Source organism: Lethenteron reissneri, chromosome 47 (genome assembly GCF_015708825.2).
Source record: "Lethenteron reissneri isolate LAM-NWPU_2019-01 chromosome 47, ASM1570882v1, whole genome shotgun sequence".
Taxonomy (NCBI): domain Eukaryota; kingdom Metazoa; phylum Chordata; class Hyperoartia; order Petromyzontiformes; family Petromyzontidae; genus Lethenteron; species Lethenteron reissneri.
In genome coordinates this window covers 1,281,548-1,303,393 of record NC_083825.1, presented here as the reverse complement: position 1 = coordinate 1,303,393, position 21,846 = coordinate 1,281,548, and positions in this window count along the sequence as shown.

Sequence of the window (21,846 nt, the reverse complement as noted above, 5' to 3'; positions counted from 1 at the left end):
CACTCGTGTGCCGTGCCGGCCTCCATAGGCGCAGACAGCACTTGCCCCTACAGTCTGTTCAGGCTATACTGGGGATCTTTGTATTTTTAGTTTTGTACGCGAACATGTGGAAGTCGCCAATACTGTATCGAGCAAGGGGTGGGAGGTTCGGAGCCAGACACATTTCGCCCACGTACGTTTCGCTGGATGTCCATCTGCAATCGAGTTGAGTACATTTTTGGAACCGGTTCTGTGACCACGGCAGCGTTTCTGAGGCCAAATACGAATCAGCACTCTGGCTAAGTCCAACACTGCTTTGAAACGAAAGCACTCTAAAAAGCTGACTCGAATTTGAACAGCACAAGAAACAAATAAACTAAGAAGCCACCCATTGCTATGCAGATGAATAAATAAATACTTTATCACAATTATCACTGCAAACATATCAGGCGCTCGACCGATTGAGCAAATGAAATAAGACGAATTAAAATGCGCATCTCTCTTGCCGGTGCTTCTATTTCGCAACACAAGTGCCTATGACTAAGTAACAGCAGTCAATCAAAGCCCATGTATTTATCCATTAATTCAATTAAGGGAAGAGACCAACTCCATCATCTCTCTACGCCGCCTGTCCAAGACACCGCTCTCATCACTGGTGTTCGCCCTTAGCCGAGAACCAAACTTAGGTGGCCATACCGAGTTCACGGTGCAGTGCGCTCGCCACCACTCCGGTAAACCTCCACCGCACTTGAAGCCCTAGCGCACTTTTAAGGGTCAACTCTTCCACCCACACAGAGCGCGGGAAGGAATCTCATCATTCACGTAGCAAGCCCCCCGCGCCCCCCCCCCCGCACCGTCCCTTGCCCACCGTGTAAATATCAAGGCGGCCTCCTCTACCCTCGACTCCCCCTCACCTCCTACGCCCTGGTGAAGTGCGCCTGTTTGTGCACGTGTTCCTCCGATGTTCGAAGCCATCGCACCCCGTGATGGAACAAGCATTTCCTTTCACGCACACTCCCAACTCCGGAGCCGGGGCAGTTGGCGGCTGCCGTTGGACCCCTCGGCGTGGATTCATCTCCTCGCTGAATATTTCCAGGGGTCAAGGATGCGAATTTTTATTTTTACCGGGTAAAGCCCACACTGAGCTCTTTTTTTCAGAAGCGACCTGGCCACAAATGATAGCTCAACGAAGTGGCTTATCACGCGGAAATTTATAGCAGCCAATTACTCTGAAGCAGCAGTTGTCAAAGTATGGTCCCCGGGACCACCCAGTGGCCGTGACGGTCCTCCAGGTGGGCTGCGGGGCTGTGATGCAAATGCAGATTCATGCAGAAATAATAGACGTGAATTCACATTAGGTAAAATGGTTAGTTAAACTACCCTGATTAAACAACCCTCACTCTAAGATCTCAATGCCCCCTCTAAACCTGTATAACAGCGTTTACATTGCTTTTTTATATTCCGCTAATAGGAATAATTTTGTATTGCTCGTATTTAGAGAGAGAAGTGAATGCGGTTTCCCACCAGGGGTGGAGGGAGCTGAGCGGTCTGCGGGCCAAACAAAGTTTGAGAAACACCGCTCGAGAGATTGAGAAACACCGCTCGAGAGATTGAGAAACACCGCCGCTGTAGATGCATGTTCCTAAACATGCGCACGGCCCGACGTGAAATCCAGATCTCGCCAGTTCGACTCAATCTGCCGGCGTGGCTGTTCAAAGAATAAGGAAAGTTTATTTAATAGCCACCCTCGCCCGTGCACCGTGTCACCCGGCAGTGTAAACGGATGAGCCACGGTGACTTTGTCAGCAGGTCGCCACAATAACAGTCCAGAGGGGCTCCCTGTAGAGCTCGCTTGAGCAGAGGTCCTTCTGTCAGGAGTGGCATGAGCAGGCAATTGCAGGGCGACGCCTTTTGCGATAATACTCGCGGCGTTCCTCGGTACACTTGCAAAGCATCGTGTGCGTATTTCACTATCGAGCAATTACGTTTTGGTTTGACCTTGCCGTCACATTGCAGTGCCCTCCACCACCATGGTGGCAATCGGGGGTCGATGCCCTTGTCGGTTAGCCGGAGAGAGTGAATGAAGGTGAGCAAATGTCCCGAGGTCACCTTGCGGGTTAGATGCCTGTCGCTCGTCGTTTGCGTCTCGCCGGCTCCCAGTCTCCGCTCCGTTATTGCTCAGAGGAGCTCGTCAATGGAGCCCCTCCGGTGGTTGGCGCGCGCTCCGCTCCGCGCTGCACCCCGCGAGCTCCTCTCTAAACAACGACGACGACGACGAACGTTCCGCCGATCTTGAAGTGTTTTCTTTTTCCGTTGAATTTCCAATGCTGGTTTGTTGTCGGTCGTTTGCCATTTTTAGTGCATTTGAGCCTGCGCTCAACAAACTGTAATAAAATATATTATAAAAAAATAACAAAAATATATCATTATAAATATATATTATTCAAAAAATCTATATGTAAAAAAATCATCTTTGTTTTGTTGTGGGGCAGTCCTGCAATAACCAATCTCTAGACAGCCCCCCATCTCGACTCAATGGGGTAACTTGGCCATGCTCTTCCACGCTGGCCAACCACCTCCTTGGGACAGGTGAAAGTGCCCACACTTCACCCTGTCACACGTGACCTGCCCATCGAAGAGCTGTGTTGTTGTAACTTTCAGGCCTGGCCACCCCCGACTGGACATCTGGGGAAAAGAGTTTCATAGCTCTTCGGATTTCTCCGTGATCGCATCTATACAACTGGGTGGACAGACGCGATGGGGAGGATTCAGGAAACTTGCGCGGCTCTTGCAGCCACCGCGCCGGGAGACACGCAGTCATGGCACACAGACCGATCACTAGTCTTGATAGGATTTTGTCTGGTCTAGCAGCTCAAATGTGGAGTGTATTTGTCACGCTTTGGCATCAATCAATTCTCTACAAGGTAATTCCTGTAGCACTTAGGCTAATGTGTGTGCAAGTGTCTCTAAAGTACAGCCCCTTTGTCAACCTATTGCTGGGTGTATGTATGTATGCTGAACTTCTTTCGCACCGTACGTAGCCAACCGCGCTAATCGCAGGTGCAGGGGCAGGACAGAAAACTAGACAGAGTTCTAAAGAAATTCGTTTTCAATCTATATTTTAAATTGCATAGCTCCAGTGGCTTCCTCAGGAAGAGAGTTCCAGATGGTCACAGAAGCGCATCCTAAAGCGCGCGACGCGGTGACCAACCTTGTTCGACGACAAGACAAAAGCCGCGAGGATGACCGACGTTCGCGTGCTGGATGAAGGCCTCCCCGCGCTGTCTGTCATGGGGGTTGTTCGACCATATTTTACCATGCTGCTCAACGGGGGGGGGGGGGGGGGGGGGCAAGGATTGGGTCAGATATTACGAGCCATCAGTATTCACCATGGCGTCCGGGTTCATGACGGCAGTGCGTTAACCATCGAGCCACTGCTTCACCCCAGTTAAGTGTCTTTTGTTAATTACAAATTCAAGCTAATTCATACCGTATCAAAAATAGTTCGTGCAGCGCATTATGATGTTCATATTAAAAAAGTTGTTTTGGCACCTTGACATCATACTTAATCTGGAGAGCACTTACGCGTTCTTGCCTCTAATTAATAAATGTGTAAAATTTAATTAAATCTCATCATGTAACGGAATAAACCGTGGCAATATTTTACAAAAAATTGATCACAGAAGCTAACAGATTCGAGAAAGAACACGCCTCGTAGCTGCATAATGGGTCATATTGCTAATGAATGTTTTTGTTTGATACTTAAAAAATGCATCACGTAATGAGCCACTACCCATTGATTCCTTCCAGTGAATTGATGAGCGAAAGCAAGTTCTACGAGACCGGTATTAACTGAATGCCGCGGTGGCGAGATGTTAACTCCCTCGCCTGGTACGCAGGAGGTCGTGGGTTCGATCCCGACCCTGACACCTGCATTATTTGGAGTCCCCGTGGTCGTGTGGATTTTTCTCCATGTGGAGAAAAAAACCGGAGGACCTGGAAAAAAATCCACACGAATATGCAAACTCCAAATATACAGGCGTCAGTCGGGATAAAACCCACGACTTCCAGTATACCAGGCGGGGTAGTTAACATATCGCCACCGCGGCTAAGCCGAGCTGATTGAAAAACAACACCGTTGTTTTTGTGTCAGGCTTGTGAATCACACCCTCTGTCTTCATGGTTAATACATCGTTATACGGGGCACAGCGAGGTGTGCGCATGTGTCATTCCAGTAAGGGATACTTTTGTGTATTTTTTTCTCTTTTTTAACTTAGGGCCTGACATTTTCCAGATGCGTGACAAGTGCCGGCACGGGTTTACAGTATGAGTCATAAACACTTCGCAATCTCAAACTAAAAAAAACCCTTCTCGGTGTACGATGACAACTCACACCGTTTGGTTTCCTGAGGGATCACGGCGCGGCACTGACAGACCCGCGACGTGGAATGCCAGGAATTGGGACTTGAACAACCAAAAAGTGTTGCAGCGAGAGCGAACCTTTTGAGCAACTCGCAAGAGACTCCCACCAAGCACCACTCTCAAGACCGTACGCTTTGGGGCTATTGGCGAAAGTGAGTTGGCCAAGGGACATGCTGTTGCCCTCATATGGAATCTGCTGCATTTTATAATAAATTATACGAGACAATTGTTTGCACATTGGAAATGTAAAAATTCGGCTCAATCCTCAATCAGTTTTTTGTTGAGGTTATATATTGGGGTTTATATTAACGCATTCATCATTGTCAGATGCGATCAATTCTCTGCCGGACCAAGGCCTTTTCCAAGCCGTCACGATGCAGCAATCCATCGAGCAGCTGCGCAAAAGCGAAGGTCGCCACTCCATCTCCACGGGGGCTGCCTTAGTCGCGTAGACGGGGCAATGATCGTGGCATGTAGACAAGGAAGGAGGCGCGGACGAGGTGTGAAGGCATCAACGGATCAGGCGGTGATGACATCTCGATTTTAACCCTGGAGGAGCTTTGAAGTCTTAGGAGATTCATCCCTCATTAGCCATAATCTATCCACTGCTGGATAAAGCCTCCCCTAAGCCGTCACCATCTCTCACGGTCTAGCATTGCAGACACTCTGTTTAGCTCCTGCACACAAGCTGATTTAATCGCTCCATCTCCACGGTGGACGGCTTCTCGGGGTCGTGTTTCCGTTTTTTGGGCTGCCACTCCGTGCTTAGCCTCGACCGCCAAGTCCATCTTCTCTCCAAGTCGTCGCTTCTTGCCCAAGCTCAATTTTCTGAGCAACTGATAGGACGTCTAACATTGTGAACATTCTCAAATCCACGTGTTCCTCTTCCTCTCAAATTACATTCGAAGAGTGCATCTCTCCTCGCTTCTTTAAGTACTTTTGAGTTTTTGTTTAAACAAAAAAAATGTCAGTGTCCAAAGTTCTGATCCATATCTTATAGCGGTTAATACCCCCTGATTAAAATATTTTTTCGCTGAGGCACATTGTTATGGTACCATTCATTATTAACGCCAATCTTCCAAATGAGCCACAATACTTCGCGAATCTCGTCAAGGAGCATAACCCATCACGCGAACTCCGGTGGTCATCCTCACGGCGGCTTTTGGCTGCTGACCATTGAACAAAGACGGTCACTGCATCGCGCGCTTTCAGATACGCTTCTGCGGCTATCTGGAATGCTCTTCCTTCCAATATTAGGAAGTCACTGGAGCTTTGCACTTAAAAATCTAGATTTAAACCTAATTTCTTTAGAATTACTTTTTGTATTTAGTTTTTTTTATCCTTCCCCCGCACCTCCAATGACCACGGTTGGCTACATATGGTGCAAATTATTTTGAACATACGTACGTACAAATAGCACTTCAACCTTTTCCTTATTTCATGGGTTTGATCGGACAACTACATGCATATGTGATGGTGGTGGTGGAATTAGGGTTAGCCACCCACATGATTTGTGGATGACTTAATGGGTATCGCACTCCCTATATTGGTTCTGACGGTAGCATTGGCACTGGATTTTCCTGCAGCATGCCGGTTCAACCGTAGCAATGAGGGAAATTAAATTCACACTGTCAATACATTGCATTCTGAATTAAACTTGACTGAACACGCACAGTGTCTAACATTAATATTCAACGTAAAAAGTGTGTTTATTTATTTTCGTTGTTGTTATTATTCCGCTTGTGTAGCCAGGAAAGCCTGCCAGGTTATTTTTGCAATAGGGGACGATGTTGCTGCTGCTGTGTGTAATCCCAATTGTGAGGAGCGGTGGTGCAGCGGTTAGCGCTACGCTGCGTTACGAACCCGGCGACCCGGGTTCGATTCCTGCTCACTGCCAACACCGGTGACGATTATCTGAACCGGTCCTGGGCCTCCCCTAGGTTGACTCCGCCTTACATGAGTCGCTGGTGCGGTGTGTAAACATCGCCACTGGGGAGACAAAGGCGGCCAGGCGTGGTGCTCACCACCCAGCCCCTCGTGTACCCGTTCATACCTTCATAGGTGCTCGCTACCAGCCCTTGCCACAACAGTCCGTGAAGGCTATACGGGGGAACTTTGTCTTTGTAATCTCAAGTGAGTATCTGTAGGTAACTTTGAAGCATTGGGATGTTTAGCTAATACCACTTGCATTGTGTGGGGGTTCAGCGATGGGAAGAAACTGCTCAATTTTGGAGTAAATCCATGCAGAATGGGAGTGGTACATCCTCCACTCACTCACTCCCCACATAGCTTACGGTTGGGGTAGGTGCTGTTAGTGAGCACATACGAAGGTCTGCACGGCACACAAGTGGGTAGGTGACCAACACCACGCACGGCCGCCTTTGTCTCCCCGTGCTGATGTTTAGACGTACACTCTGCAGGCCAGAGGGGGGGGGGGGGGAGGACACACAGACTCCAAACTCGAGTCGAGATTCAAACCAACGAGGTTCTCCGTGCGAGGCACAACGTGTTACCGCCGCCCTCCTCTGCCAAGAAATCTGAACAAGATATAATTACAGCGTTTTGTTTAGCATACGTCAGCTTGTGAGGAGCCGGATGGATTTTTTTTTATTGTATTGCAATGTTATCTCAGCTGCTGCCCCCCCCCCCCCCCCCCCCCAGTGTTTATAAACAATTGAAATAAGTTGGCCTTCAAAAACAAGTACCGAGCGAGTGACCCTCTGATAATAATAATCGTGGCAGCGGTGATTTCCTGCGGGCTCCGATTAAACATCTCTCCTGCCCACTTAATTCCAAAACACTTCCAGACGCGGTAAACTTTAATCATTTATCTGTGGATCTGTGGCACTTTTCACCGTAATTTACGTGTGACGTGCCTCCGCAGGCATATTTCATTAAAAAGCCAATTGCGTAACCTTTAAAGTAATTCGCAGCGCGGTCGCTGTAGCGAGATCCGCGCTGCATCACATTCGTAAAGGGGAGCGTTATTAATAACGTCCGAATAATGGAGTGGCTTTTTTTGGGGGGCCGAAAGCAAACCAGATTATCGGTAAGATTGGTTGTTGCGGAACCTTCCGCTCTTAAACAAGCCCGTCGTGACGGGTATTTAATCTCTGTCGCTGCACGGCTGCATGTGCTCAGCGGGTGCGGATGAACTCGGCTTTTGGGGTTGTTTTGCTGCTCGAGCGAGCAAAAGCAACAACAACGAAGAGGGAGACCCTGCGGTTTGCTTTTTTAGGCTCGGGACTTCGTCTTCTCCCCTTTTATACCCCTCGAGGCTTCCATTTCCCTCAGCCAATCCCCGTCCTCCTTCCCCAACGGTTGTCAACCGTCAACCCTCAGCCAATCCCCGTCCTCCTTCCCCAACAGTTGTCAACCGTCAACCCTCAGCCAATCCCCCCCCTCCTTCCCCAACGGTTGTCAACCGTCAACCCTCAGCCAATCCCCGTCCTCCTTCCCCAACGGTTGTCAACCGTCAACCCTCAGCCAATCCCCCCCCTCCTTCCCCAACGGTTGTCAACCGTCAACCCTCAGCCAATCCCCGTCCTCCTTCCCCAACGGTTGTCAACCGTCAACCCTCAGCCAATCCCCGTCCTCCTTCCCCAACGGTTGTCAACCGTCAACCCTCAGCCAATCCCCGCCCTCCTTCCCCAACGGTTGTCAACCGTCAACCCTCAGCCAATCCCCGCCCTCCTTCCCCAACGGTTGTCAACCGTCAACCCTCAGCCAATCCCCATCCTCCTTCCCCAACGGTTGTCAACCGTCAACCCTCAGCCAATCCCCATCCTCCTTCCCCAACGGTTGTCAACCGTCAACCCTCAGCCAATCCCCATCCTCCTTCCCCAACGGTTGTCAACCATCAACCCTCAGCCAATCCCCGCCCTCCTTCCCCAACGGTTGTCAACCGTCAACCCTCAGCCAATCCCCATCCTCCTTCCCCAACGGTTGTCAACCGTCAACCCTCAGCCAATCCCCATCCTCCTTCCCCAACGGTTGTCAACCATCAACCCTCAGCCAATCCCCATCCTCCTTCCCCAACGGTTGTCAACCGTCAACCCTCAGTCAATCCCCGCCCTCCTTCCCCAACGGTTGTCAACCGTCAACCCTCAGCCAATCCCCGCCCTCCTTCCCCAACGGTTGTCAACCGTCAACCCTCAGCCAATCCCCGCCCTCCTTCCCCAACGGTTGTCAACCGTCAACCCTCAGCCAATCCCCGTCCTCCTTCCCCAACGGTTGTCAACCGTCAACCCTCAGCCAATCCCCGCCCTCCTTCCCCAACGGTTGTCAACCGTCAACCCTCAGCCAATCCCCGCCCTCCTTCCCCAACGGTTGTCAACCGTCAACCCTCAGCCAATCCCCGCCCTCCCTCCCCAACGGTTGTCAACCGTCAACCCTCAGCCAATCCCCATCCTCCTTCCCCAACGGTTGTCAACCATCAACCCTCAGCCAATCCCCATCCTCCTTCCCCAACGGTTGTCAACCGTCAACCCTCAGCCAATCCCCATCCTCCTTCCCCAACGGTTGTCAACCGTCAACCCTCAGCCAATCCCCATCCTCCTTCCCCAACGGTTGTCAACCGTCAACCCTCAGCCAATCCCCATCCTCCTTCCCCAACGGTTGTCAACCATCAACCCTCAGCCAATCCCCATCCTCCTTCCCCAACGGTTGTCAACCGTCAACCCTCAGCCAATCCCCATCCTCCTTCCCCAACGGTTGTCAACCATCAACCCTCAGCCAATCCCCATCCTCCTTCCCCAACGGTTGTCAACCATCAACCCTCAGCCAATCCCCATCCTCCTTCCCCAATGGTTGTCAACCGTCAACCCTCAGCCTATCCCCATCCTCCTTCCCCAACGGTTGTCAACCGTCAACCCTCAGCCAATCCCCGTCCTCCTTCCCCAACGGTTGTCAACCGTCAACCCTCAGCCAATCCCCGTCCTCCTTCCCCAACGGTTGTCAACCGTCAACCCTCAGCCAATCCCCGTCCTCCTTCCCCAACGGTTGTCAACCGTCAACCCTCAGCCAATCCCCGTCCTCCTTCCCCAACGGTTGTCAACCGTCAACCCTCAGCCAATCCCCGTCCTCGTTCCCCAACGGTTGTCAACCGTCAACCCTCAGCCAATCCCCGTCCTCCTTCCCCAACGGTTGTCAACCGTCAACCCTCAGCCAATCCCCATCCTCCTTCCCCAACGGTTGTCAACCGTCAACCCTCAGCCAATCCCCATCCTCCTTCCCCAATGGTTGTCAACCGTCAAACCGCCCCCCACGGCTCGACAGTCAACAACCCTCGTTTCCCGCCTTTTACGTTTTAATTTCTCCTCCAATCGGTTTCATTCTCTGGCACTAACCAATCCCCTTTGAGGCCTCCCTGCACCAATCAGAGAGGCCTTGACACACTTCACGGCTGTTCGTTTGCACGTGGAGCACGTGGGCCATGTGGAGTTGGCTGTTGTCTTCGGTCTTCACTGTCTGTGTATGTGCGATGGAGGGAGATGATATAAAGATGGTCACGTTTCCAAAGCACTCGTTTCATACTACTTAGCCCAGCCAGGCCGGCGCGGCGTTATCGTCCTGAGTGTTTCTGTGGCTCTCGGTTAAAAAAGCTATTAGGGGTCGTGATTTGATTTGTTAGGATGGCACAGATAAATGCTATCTGATTTCCACTGACAAATTAATAGTGATACAACGTGCCCTCGCCAAAAAAAAAAATTCTGTCACGCATCGTTGAGGGGACAGAGGAGTTACCGGACTTGGAAAGTACGGGTCATGTTCGACTTGGCCTTGATAAGCTCGATACCAACTCCGTAATCTGTGAGGAGGCAACATCGTTGCTTTTATCACCTGAATAAAACTTGTGGGAGTTGCCTGGCCTGTTATTCCAAACATAGGCCTGGCATGTTTTCAGCACCATTATTATCATCAGCCATGGTCAATCTTCTACTGGATGAAGTCCTCCCCAACCCTTCGCCAACTCTCACAGTCCTGCGATTGTGCTGTATAATAATCCACCGAGCTCCTGCACACAAACTGATCTCATTGCTCCGTCTCTTTCGTGGACGTAGCCCATCATGGGCACCGCAATGGCGAGATGTTAACTCCCTCGCCGAGTATGCAGGAGGTCGTTGGTTCGATCCCGACAATTGACCCCTGTATATTTTGAGTTTGCATTTTTCTCCCGTGGTCGTGTGGATTTTTCTCCGGTTCATCCCTCCACATTTAGAAACACGCGTTGAGATTTATTGGCTGTTATACATGTCCATGTGATGAACCACTTCGTTGAGCAATCGTTTGTGGCCACGTCACTTCTGAAGAAGAGCTATGTAGCTCAATGGGCCTTATCTGGTCAAATAAAAAAAAAACACTAGACGACAAAACGACCATACATTCGCCAAAAACTGCACACATACAAGCTGCATATGTGCCATGAATATTTTTGTTGTGCCCACTGATGATGACGCATGCCTACTGGGGGCACTAAGCAGAACATAAATTTGAGCCCCCAATTTAATTTGTAAACTCCGAGTGAGATTACAGGAGCAACGTAGACAAGAAGATGGAGATGTAATGAGAGAAGAGAGACAGAGATGAGAGAGATTCGTGATCTTTGTGCACGTTAATTAGTATTTTGAAAGTCTGCAGATCTGACTTTTTGAGCCGATATCCACTGCGTTTACTTTCATAACTCCAGGGCCCCCTTGGTCTGCTTCGTGGCACCTTCCACTCGTCGCTTTGTTCTAGATTTGTTCCCTTCTAGCCCCCCCTTCCCCCCACCGTCCCAGTGGGATTTGGCAGCCAACATCGGCCGTAACCCCAGGCTGAGGTGCACCAATTGTTCCCTTTAAGCCCCCCCCCCCATTCCATTCCCTGGCTACCACATTCAGATAAGCCCCTCCCCTCTCCCCCTTCACCAGTATTTAAGAGCTTGTCTCTTGGATTTTTACTCACTTGATTTTAGCTGTGACGGTCCCACCTGAAGACGGAGACTTGTGTTGCCTCCGAAACGTCGAGATTTAATAGATTTTTTATTATTTTATTTCTATTATTTTTTTACCTACGTGACTTTACCGAAAAAAACCTAAGAGTATGAATCGTCGCTGGGTGTTGCTTGCTGAGCCGAGCAAGGCGCCCCGCTTGAATTCACTCGGCACGAGCGTGGTTGCTTTATCGCACAGCAGGCACTGCAGGACGCTCACTCATCAGTAACCTCCCTCCATAAATTGATGATGAAAAAAAACACTTTCCGATGGAGACAAAAATGAAACCATGCTCAACTCTTCTGCCACAGCCATATTTCCCCCCCGGGTTATTTGTTTTAGTGGGGTGCATGTTGGGGGGGGGGGGGGTCCTCACTCGCACGGATCCGAGTGATATTTTTTCTTCTTCCAGATACAAATATGCACCACCGTATAACCTACCCAACCTACAGAGCAGCAGCACAGGGTGGAGAAAAGCTGACACGGTGCTTGATGGCTTGCCGGAACGGGTCGTTTTTTTATAGTGCTCGTTAAACGTTTTAATGTAGCCTGGCGTACAGGGCCGGTGAATCATGTGGAAAGCCAACTTTTTTACAGCAAAACTTTGGCAGAACATGCCGGAGTTGTAGGAGAGTAAATAGAGATTTAACCACGACATGTATTTCTACCTGAATATGTGCGCTGTGATTTACAGCCCTGCAGACGCATACGCAACATGTTCGTCTGCAGCTGTAGAAAGTACATGTTTCTCTACTTTAGCAGTGCAACTCTATCGCGATGAAGGTGAGCGGCTACGGAGTTATTAGAACCACAAAAAAAAATAGCTAAACTAACATACAACGTAACTGGCATTGGCCAAACATCCCAATGCGGCGAAATCACCTGCAAATTAAAACAATTGGGACTACGCAACACAGCAACAATCGCCCCCTTAATGTCGACACATGGCAGGACCCTCCTGAACAAAAAGTCTTGAGACTCGGTGAGGCTTCCCTTGGTAACAACAAGCGGAACAATGAATAATCTCACACTGCATCGGCCGCGCGGCACAACACGGAGACAAAACGTGCATCACCGTCGTTATCATCCATCACTCACCTGGGATTACACGTGGCAGCAATCATCGCTCCCTACCAGCAGGCCGGCGCGCCTTGTACGCATAGGGGCAGCTGCCGCTGGGGGTGCCCCCTCAAACGTGTCGAGATACGATGCGATGTAATGTGACCCCGAGTCGCTCGGGCACATAGGGACCTCCACGTCAAAAACAACTCGTTACCCATCGTCCGCATCGCGACTCGCTGCCACGCCTCCCTCGAGTACAACAGTACCCCCCACCATCCTCCGTTTTATGTTGGGTGATGTATTCCTGAAAGGTACAACGACAACGAACAGTGACAACGGCGTCAAACATGGGAGAAGGTGGTGGAGGCGAAGGCTGAAAGGCGAACGGATACGAGGGAGGACCGACGCAGCGCTCAGCGACGAAAGCGTGGGGTTGAGATCACGCAAATCGGGCCGCGGTGTTAATAATTATCAAGTGACGACGTCTTTGCGAAACGACGTGAAAGGGGGAGACGTCGATCTGGCTTTTATTGTATGTACATAACGAGTGCCAAAGCGCCCGTGGAATTAAGAGGCACACATTGAACAGAGACCCGCAGACGAGTGAGAGTAAGCAGCACACGTGAACTCAGAATCACGACGAGTTTCCCAAGCAGTCCCTAAAACACACGGCACATAGCACAGCGTAATCAACAACGGCACAGATGCTTCGATTACGGATGAACCTATGCGTGGTGTCCATCGATCAAAATACCAGCGATTTAAAATGAAAAGTTATACTTCAGTTTAATTTCTATTGACCGCACGCGTTTACCCAGGTAAAGCCCTCACCGAGTCTTGAGAATGTTTCGTTTTCCGGAAGGACCTGCCAGGTGTTGTGCAGGAGAGGGCGACGTTGCCATGAGTAATCCCAGTTGAGAAATTTTTTAAAGAAAATTATTAAGCCTAATGGGCCTTGTCTGAATTCAACTGAATGACTTAGCAGGTAATGTTTCAGCATTGGGATGTTTGGCCAACACAAGTTGCTTCGCATGCTTCTCTAGCGATAATGGAAAGAAATGTGTATTTCCCAATAATTACTCTATTTTAAATGTTTAGGATTTAATTTTCAAATGAAAACAAACACTTAAACCCAAAAGCGCCAGATTATTTTTTTTTTGAAGGCGAAGTAATACCACATGAAGAAGGACCATTGCCAGAAACGTCGCCTATTATATGTTTATTTTAAGGCCACAGTGTTGTCGATGATTGTGTTCAGTTTGTTTTTGTCTGTTGATTGTGCTTGTGTACCACTGCCAATAGAGCTGCAGCAGCAGCTTCACCAAAAATAATCAGTTTAATTATGAAAAAATTTGGAATTCCAGGTAAAGTCTCTTATCTTTAAAAAAAAATATGGCGGTAACCTGATGGAGAGTGGTGCGTGTATAAACACAACCATGTCGCTAATTGCTGCTACATTTAAATGCTGGAGTGTTTGCGCGCCAGTCACAAGCCTTTCTCACGCACGCACAGAACTGTTGTTCACCGGTACAGTGTCGTTTTTTTTTATTGAACGGTGTGTTTTCTTTATTGAACGGTGTGTTTTCCCTTGCTCAGAGTGTTTACCTGTGCACAGCTGCCAGCAACGCCACCACCTGCAGAATCGCGTTCCCATGGCTGTCCACTGTTACAATATTTGCGAACCTGTTACAGCTGCAGCAGATATAATTGTCCCATTTTTACCCTTCATTGGTTTCACTCGAGGGCAGTAAGCTCCCACCCAGCCTTTTGCTTGGCATGTACCCCAAGTAGCCCTAAACACTGGGTGTCTACCCCTCCCGGCCCCATCCCCTGTGATCAAATCACTCAGAATTGCTGCCTTTAATTAATTAACCTAGAATCCGCCTGATCTTGTCTAATCTCAGAAGCTAAGTACGAATTTTGTGTCTGTCTAGGACTCTAGGTGCTTGGATGAGTGACCACCATTAATGCCAGGTTGTTAGAGTTGGCTGCAGAGCCATGTAGTGGACAGTACGGAAAAATAAATGTATTGGACTGTACTCTGTAGTCTATTCAGTCGTGTCTATGCTCCCCACCTTCACCGATCCTCACTGGCACGGCGTGGTGAGTTACGGTTCAAATAACCCGCACTACCTGGAGTGGTGTGGGCAGGCGCTCATCCAGCAGTGGATTGACAAAACGGTCGTGTGCGTTTACATTAGAGTGCTGGCATGAGGCTGCATTCTATGAGGAGGGTTAACCATAGCATAGCAATGAAAGCGTAGAGCCAAGACTTTTGTAGTGGCATCGCGGGATGTCTCTGTGCAGTGCCGGCCCCAGAGAGTCACTGCGTGCGGTGTAACAACATCGCGGACACCACGAGGGTGTGGGGGTAGTACCGGCCCGAGAGGGGCCTGGTGAGCGCTGATTGACAGCGCTGGATGGCACCAGCGCTTGGCGTGCAGTGCCAGCCCTACAGGACAGGGTGTGGGAGTGCCGGCCGTAGGAATGAGGTTACTAAAGGCCATGGCACTCTGGTTGACCCGCTGAGGTTGGTCCTCAGGGAAGTCACGTGATCCCGTCCCCAGGTGCCGCACGTTTCACGTCCCCCAAGCCGCCACATGCGCCGTCTCTGCAAGCTTCGGGAGCGGCAGGCCCGTCTGCCCCGGCCGACTGCTCTGGGACGGGACATTTTGAAATTCCCCCCGGGACCCCCGGGGAGAGTAGGCCCACCTCTCCTGGGGGCCCGGCCACAAGGACTCGATCAAAGACTATTCGGTTGTCGTGATCCCCATAAACACACACGCTCTCCCACGCCGTCAGTTGGTTCTTGCACTCGGCATTGTTCATCCTGGAAGAAACCTTCGTCTACGTTCAACGAGTCTCCAACACGTGGAGTGTGAGGGATGGTGATGTTTTTGGGCCTTCATCCAGCAGTAAATTGACCACGTCTACCGATGATGACGATGATGGCCAGATTGTATTATCATTATACAAGGAACACAGCGCTAAAACCCCACAAGGGGTGGGAACGTGAGGCCCCCAAAACGCCAAACGGCCAGCAACAAACAGAACTTAAGGTTGCAATAGGTAAGAGTTACACAAATTGGTTTCCTGAATCAAGAAAGGTGATTTATCATGATGGGGATTTGGGGAAAAGAGACAGAAAGAGAAGTGCTGTGCGTGCAGTAATGGTGAATGCAATCTTGCTGTCACCTGCCAACACAGGAATGGATTTCCGTTTACTGGATTCTTATTTGTTTTTAAGTCTTCCAGGAAGAGCCACCATTTGGCCTGTCACCCTCGTTCGTTTTGCTGGAAACGTGCTTCTGGATTCAAATGCGGCTCGCCGTTGTGCAGCGTTCAAGGGCGCTCTTCACATGTCCCTGACGACACTTCAAGGCCCGCTGAGTGTGTGGGATGGCTTGTGTACATTTGCGCAGCGGTTGTGCCAGGAATTTAGAAATCGACTGCCGATGAGCCACTGACAATAAATTTACTCCGACTCGCAGGTTAAAAAACACCAGAGTGCACTGACGCTGCTCTTGCAATGTCCGCTATGGTGTGCATTGAAACAACGAGTGACTTATCGTGAACGGGAGGATTTGGCTCTACAGGAGAACTCCTCTTATCCATGGAACAATCTCTCAGATCCTAATTTAGCACTGGGTGTTACTCCACTTATCCACAGGGAAGAATGGCCGTTTATCACATCTAATAAGATGAATAATAGGGCTGCAGAATAATAGGGCTGCAAGTTTTCATCCGTCTTACAGCTCTAACTGAATTTAAGGGAGACGTGGGTAATAGGATCAGGGATAAGAGGAGTTCTGCTTTACAATTACGTTCCCATAAATATTGCAGTACCCAATTTATGGGAGAGTTTCATTTCGTAAATTTACGAAATTCCGGTTTTCTGCGGATAGTCCGCGTAGTTAAAGAGCCAGTGTTTGGCGGAACAAATCGGAGTGCGAAATGGCTGAAGCCCCAATCTGGAAACGAGTGGCAGAGCAATGGCCAAAATAGCCACGTGAATCAAGCCCACAATCTCCATCAGTATGACTCTAGTCACCTCTTTCATGACCACGCTTTTCATAAGGGCGTGGTGTTGGCGCACACGCACAAATTTAAAAAACAAAGTATACTGTGTCCTTAAAAATATAAAAAAAACAATATCGAATCAGTGGCATTCCAGGCAATGATCCTTATTCATAGCAGAGAGATCTCTGCTTATATCCTACTACTGGTAAAACATATTCTATGGTTACTGGATGGCTGCTGACTGGGCTACTCTCCACCCCAACAATAACTCTGCTGGTAGTGGCTGCGGGCCATTGCCACAGAAACTAGCTGGGTAACTGGCTACACGGGATTTTCCGTGTAATAAATAAGCATCGTAATTAATTTAAACGTCGGATGAAGAAGAAGTTCTGAAGACGCATCATCGTGGATAGCGACACTGAAGAGGTGGGAGGAACAAATACAGAAGACCGGCACGTTTTAATTTGTGCTCCTATTAATTATTTTACCGAAATATTCTTTAAAATCCTGGAGAATATTTATTTTTAACATCCTCACAATACCTATTATCTTGTAGTTTTATGCTGGAAAATGTTCAGGTTACTTTTAGTGCTCCGAGTACAGAATTGTGAAAGGAGTATGAATGTGACAAATCTCTTATTTACAATAAAAGGACTTTACCTGCCACACATTTCTGAGGCCAATAATTATTTCCTGACGTAGCATGACCTCGGTTATTTAGGTCTCCTGCCAGAATATTCTTTACATTCCTCGAGAAAATAAATAAAAACCTTACAATACATATTGTTTTGCCATTTTTTGACAAAAAACTTTTAGTGCTCCGATCAAAGAAGGATTGTGGGATGAGCACGACAATCGCAGCTGTTGTAGAGCAACGGGTTCTCTACTTGTTTATATATTTTCTTTGAGGCGGGCAGTGTGTTATTGACAGGTGTGAGTTGTTGTTGTTACATTGTAACAAAAGTCGTTTTCGTTGTACCAATTTAAACGTCTGGTGTGCCGTGAGGAGAAAAACGCGGAATTGTCGCACTGACAACGCGTCTGGACAAACGCACACAATGGCGGCGGTCATCACCACCGCTGTGGAAGCAGAATCTTGACAAAGACACGAACCCAAACATCCCGCTGGGCATCTGTCGTTCGCTCGTCCACGCAGCCAACGCCCGGCCGTGTTGGCTCCCAATGTGTCCGCCCAACAACAACAACAACAGAGAGGGCTCTCTCCGTGGCTGCTCTATAATTTGCGGAACTGCTATCGCATTCCGTTTAGCAAAATCCAATAATTTTCTGACAATAAGGAACCTCCGTTCGCTCCTAAAACAACTCAAGTTCATTCGTAGATGTAGCTGTAGTAGATAATCTGCGGAGAAGCATGAAGCTACGTCTTTGTGGATCGCACTTATCGCACTTAAAGTTCCTGGTTAGTGATTGTGTTTCCTTTGTTAAGTAAAAACATCCCTTCCTTAATTTTTATTCCAAAAAGAACGTAGACATCCTTTGTATTTTATTAGTATTTTACGTTTTTGACCGGCTGCCTATTCATGTAACATGTAAAGAACATTCGCTGTAACTAAGATATTGTACTGTGTAACATTTGCCCCATAGCCGCAGGACAACCATGAAATAGAGCCTAACAGCTCATTGGGCCCTTCCTGCTGAAGTCAACAGAACCCACCGACCCATCTTTAACAAAGCCTTCCCGTGTTGCGTGTCCTTCGTGCAAACGAGAGGACAGGCGATGCGCGTTGAAGTTTGTTTTTGAAGAACGAAGAATAAATTATCTCCCTTGCAAAACCGGCCACAGGGGTTGAACGTGCAACATAATAAACTGAGGGAGAACACAACTTGTAAACGGTGCAATCCCTGAAGATCAAAGCTCTCGGAATGTTTATAGATTACGGGTTTTTTTTACCCCTCTCAGTAAACACGGCTGCGTGCGTTCGCCTGTCGGCACGTCGTCCCGCTTCTGCTGTGAAGACGTTTGCGACTTGAGAGTCCAGAGACAAAACGCGTGCCGTTCCCCTTGCAGCAAAAAAAAACACGTGCGGAGCGATATGATGAATACCGCGGTCGCATCGTGCGGCGTGGTGTGTGCATCGAGTTGCCGACAAAAGTGTTTGGGAATAAAATATTTTAAAAAGCCTTTACGCGAAGAAGATATCAAGTTCAGCTCGATGTTTTTACGCAACTTTCTTTTTTTATTTGCGACTCAATTTTCAGTATGTTTTCAAATAATTACCCCGAAAAATGTGCAATAGTAGTCAACGAACAGAGCAGGTCATTTGTTGCAGCAATCGGAGATTAATTGTCATTGTTTTTACTTTCACTGAAGTTGTCCTCTCTAATGTTTTGTTTGTCTCCTCGCGAGGTGGCCACATCCGTCGCTCGACTGATTTTAAAACCGAATGTTCATGAAAGGGGCGTATCAGTCATCGATGCACCTCCGATTAGCACGGTTGGCTACGTACGGTGCTAAAAAAGTTCAATGTACATACTATATCATTGTAAGTGGACAATCTGTGTTTTATTTATGGAAACAAAAAAAAACTCAACACACTCGTCAACAACACTGTGACCTTATTAGAAAAAAAATACAGTAGAACCCCCCTTAACGACGATAATTTAGTTCCACAAAACCGGTCATTAAGTTATTTGGTCATGAAGCGAGTGTAGTGACTGACTCAGAGACACTAAGAGTAGGAGACACTCTGTTTATTAAACAGCCTTAACAGTTCACACTTGGTCACTACAACTCCCAGTCAGGACAGCTGGCAGACTGTCTGACCGGTGACGCCGAGATGGTGAAGACGGTGACAGCGACGAAGACTCCAGCAGCACGACGGGATTCCACTCCAAACGACAGCCCCCAGCTCTCGCTCAAGGCCCCCTTTTATCCTCCCGGCCACACCCCCTCTCTAGAACCTACCAGCGGGTTCCCAGACTTCTCCCACGTGCCATTTCTGTAACCTTTCCCCTACATCCCTCTCTCTGGTCTATCACGTGACCTGCTGTCAGTCAGGGCTGCTGTGACTGCAAGATCCCTTTCCCTGCCAGCAACAAGCGCTATGCTGCTAAGTGACCGATTCTATGTCACTACATGAGAATAGGAAATACACGTTAAAGGCAAATTTTTTTCGAAAGCATTCAATGTTACCCTTTTTCACCCCAAAAATTACTTCATAATATGTAAACAATGGATAGTAATATTATAAACACATAATATTAAAAGAAACATGGTTAATACATGCATTAATCAATATTTACTGTACCTACAACAGTCCGTAACAGGGGAATGGTCGGTAAGCGAACACGATTAGTCTTCAACAGGGGTGGTCGTTAAGAGGGGTTCTACTGTGCTTGATGACATTTTTGGAAATACCCCTTCTGCATGGTACATCAGAAAGGCGATTGTCCGAAACGTCACCAATTATATATTTTTGTTTATTTTAAGGTCAGTGTTATTGACGAGTGTATAGAGTTTTTTTGTTGTTGTAAATTGTGCTGCTGCAGTAGCACCACCACCACAAAATAATCCATCCGTGTTGTGTGTACATTTGTCTGGAGAACTCCACCCAGTCCGCTACGCCAAACTCAACTATGATTGGGACAATTGGACAATTAAGTGAGCTCCACGTTGGCGAGATGTTAACGACCTCGCCTGGTATGCAGGACGTCATAGGTTCGAGCCCGACCCTAACGATTGTATATTTGGAGTTTGCATATCCCCCCCGTGGTCACGTGGATTTTTCTCCGGGTCCTCCGGTTTTTCCCTCCACATTTAGAAACATGCATTGAGAGTATTTGGCTGCTATACATTTCCACATGATGAGCCACTTCGCTCAGGTATCATTTGTGGCCAGGTCACTTCTGAAAAAGAGCTATATAGCACAGTGGGCCTTACCTGGTGAAATAAAAATAGTAGCAATTAAGAAATTCAACAAAAAACTATAATGGACTACCTTTTGCGGTCGATTACTTGGGCCCCCTTTTAAACAGGGTGGCCATCCTCACTTCCTTGCCCTTCCCGGATGCGGTCAACTCCCTAAAGGGCCACGCCCAACTTGATGAGGGTGATGATGCCGATGACGTTGCCAAGCCCTGCCCATCACCCCCCGCCCCTTCGTCCAACGGCACACGTGCAATCTGATTAAAATGGAATTGATCATCTGTAGGCGAATAGATTGCTTGAACAATCGGGAGAGACCAGCTCGATATCGGTCAACCGCCGACCGGAACATACACTCGTGACCTTGTGATGGAGAGTTTGTTCCTCTGCCCTCAAACCATCTGGAAACTCATAACAGTACTAGGTATTAGAAGAACGTGTAAATATTAATGTTAGGGGTGACATCAAAAGAACCATGTGCACTAATGCATACGAGAGCCTAATTTTAATATTCCATTCTCAAACAGTTTTGACATACCCTCCTGTGTGTGTGTTTTATGGCAAACACCGGTGACGATTGTCTGAACTGGTGCTGGATCTTCCCTAGGTTCACTCAGCCTCAAATGAATACCTGGTGCAGTGCGTAAAGATCAGCATTTATGGAAGCAAACGCGGCCGGGCGTGGTGCTGGCCACCCACCCCCTGCCTTCATAGGTGCTACTCGCTAACAGCACTTGCCCCAACAGTCTGTGAAGGCTTCATGGGGGGGGGGGTCTTTGTGTGCAGCATTAGTTCGATAGCCTGCTGAATCTCCAAATGTAACACCATTTCCGAAACGATTCAATCGTTTCGGAAATGCATTTCAGACGCATTTTTAAGATCAGGGCAAGTCATCGGCATAAATCGCGAAGTGGCTTTTTACTTTGTCAACCGAATAAGAGTTCTGTAATTTTTTATTATCTGTACCGCCTCTCTTGATAACAGAGAAATGCTCGTGAAATACCACGGAGTCGGACGTGCGCAGACGAGCTGACTCATTCAGCGCCGCTGGGACGGTGTTGATGGTGCATTCGCTTTCCGTGTCAAACCACAGAGTCATTAAGTAAAAAAAAATACTTCATATGCATTGTCAGGGATGTTTATGGAATTGTTGTATTCAGTTTGCGTAACTTGAGCCCTACCAGGAATCCCACGTCCCTGCCTTGCGAGAGCGACTGGTTCCATTCAAATTCGACACGCGCTGTAAATCGGAGATATTATTGATGTTATTTCAACATAATTAAATAACAAAAAACATTCCATTATGAAATAAAATTGTGTATTTCTCATGAACGCAACATTTTTGCACCAAAACCCATTTTAACAAAGTTGACGTTTATAATTTGATTCTGCAGGAGAATTGTGTACCCTTTTACCGAGTACACAACCCCGCTGTAGAGTAATAACAGGTAGGAGGGGTGTACATTATAAGGTCGCACTTATTACAAAGTGCTTGCCACAAAT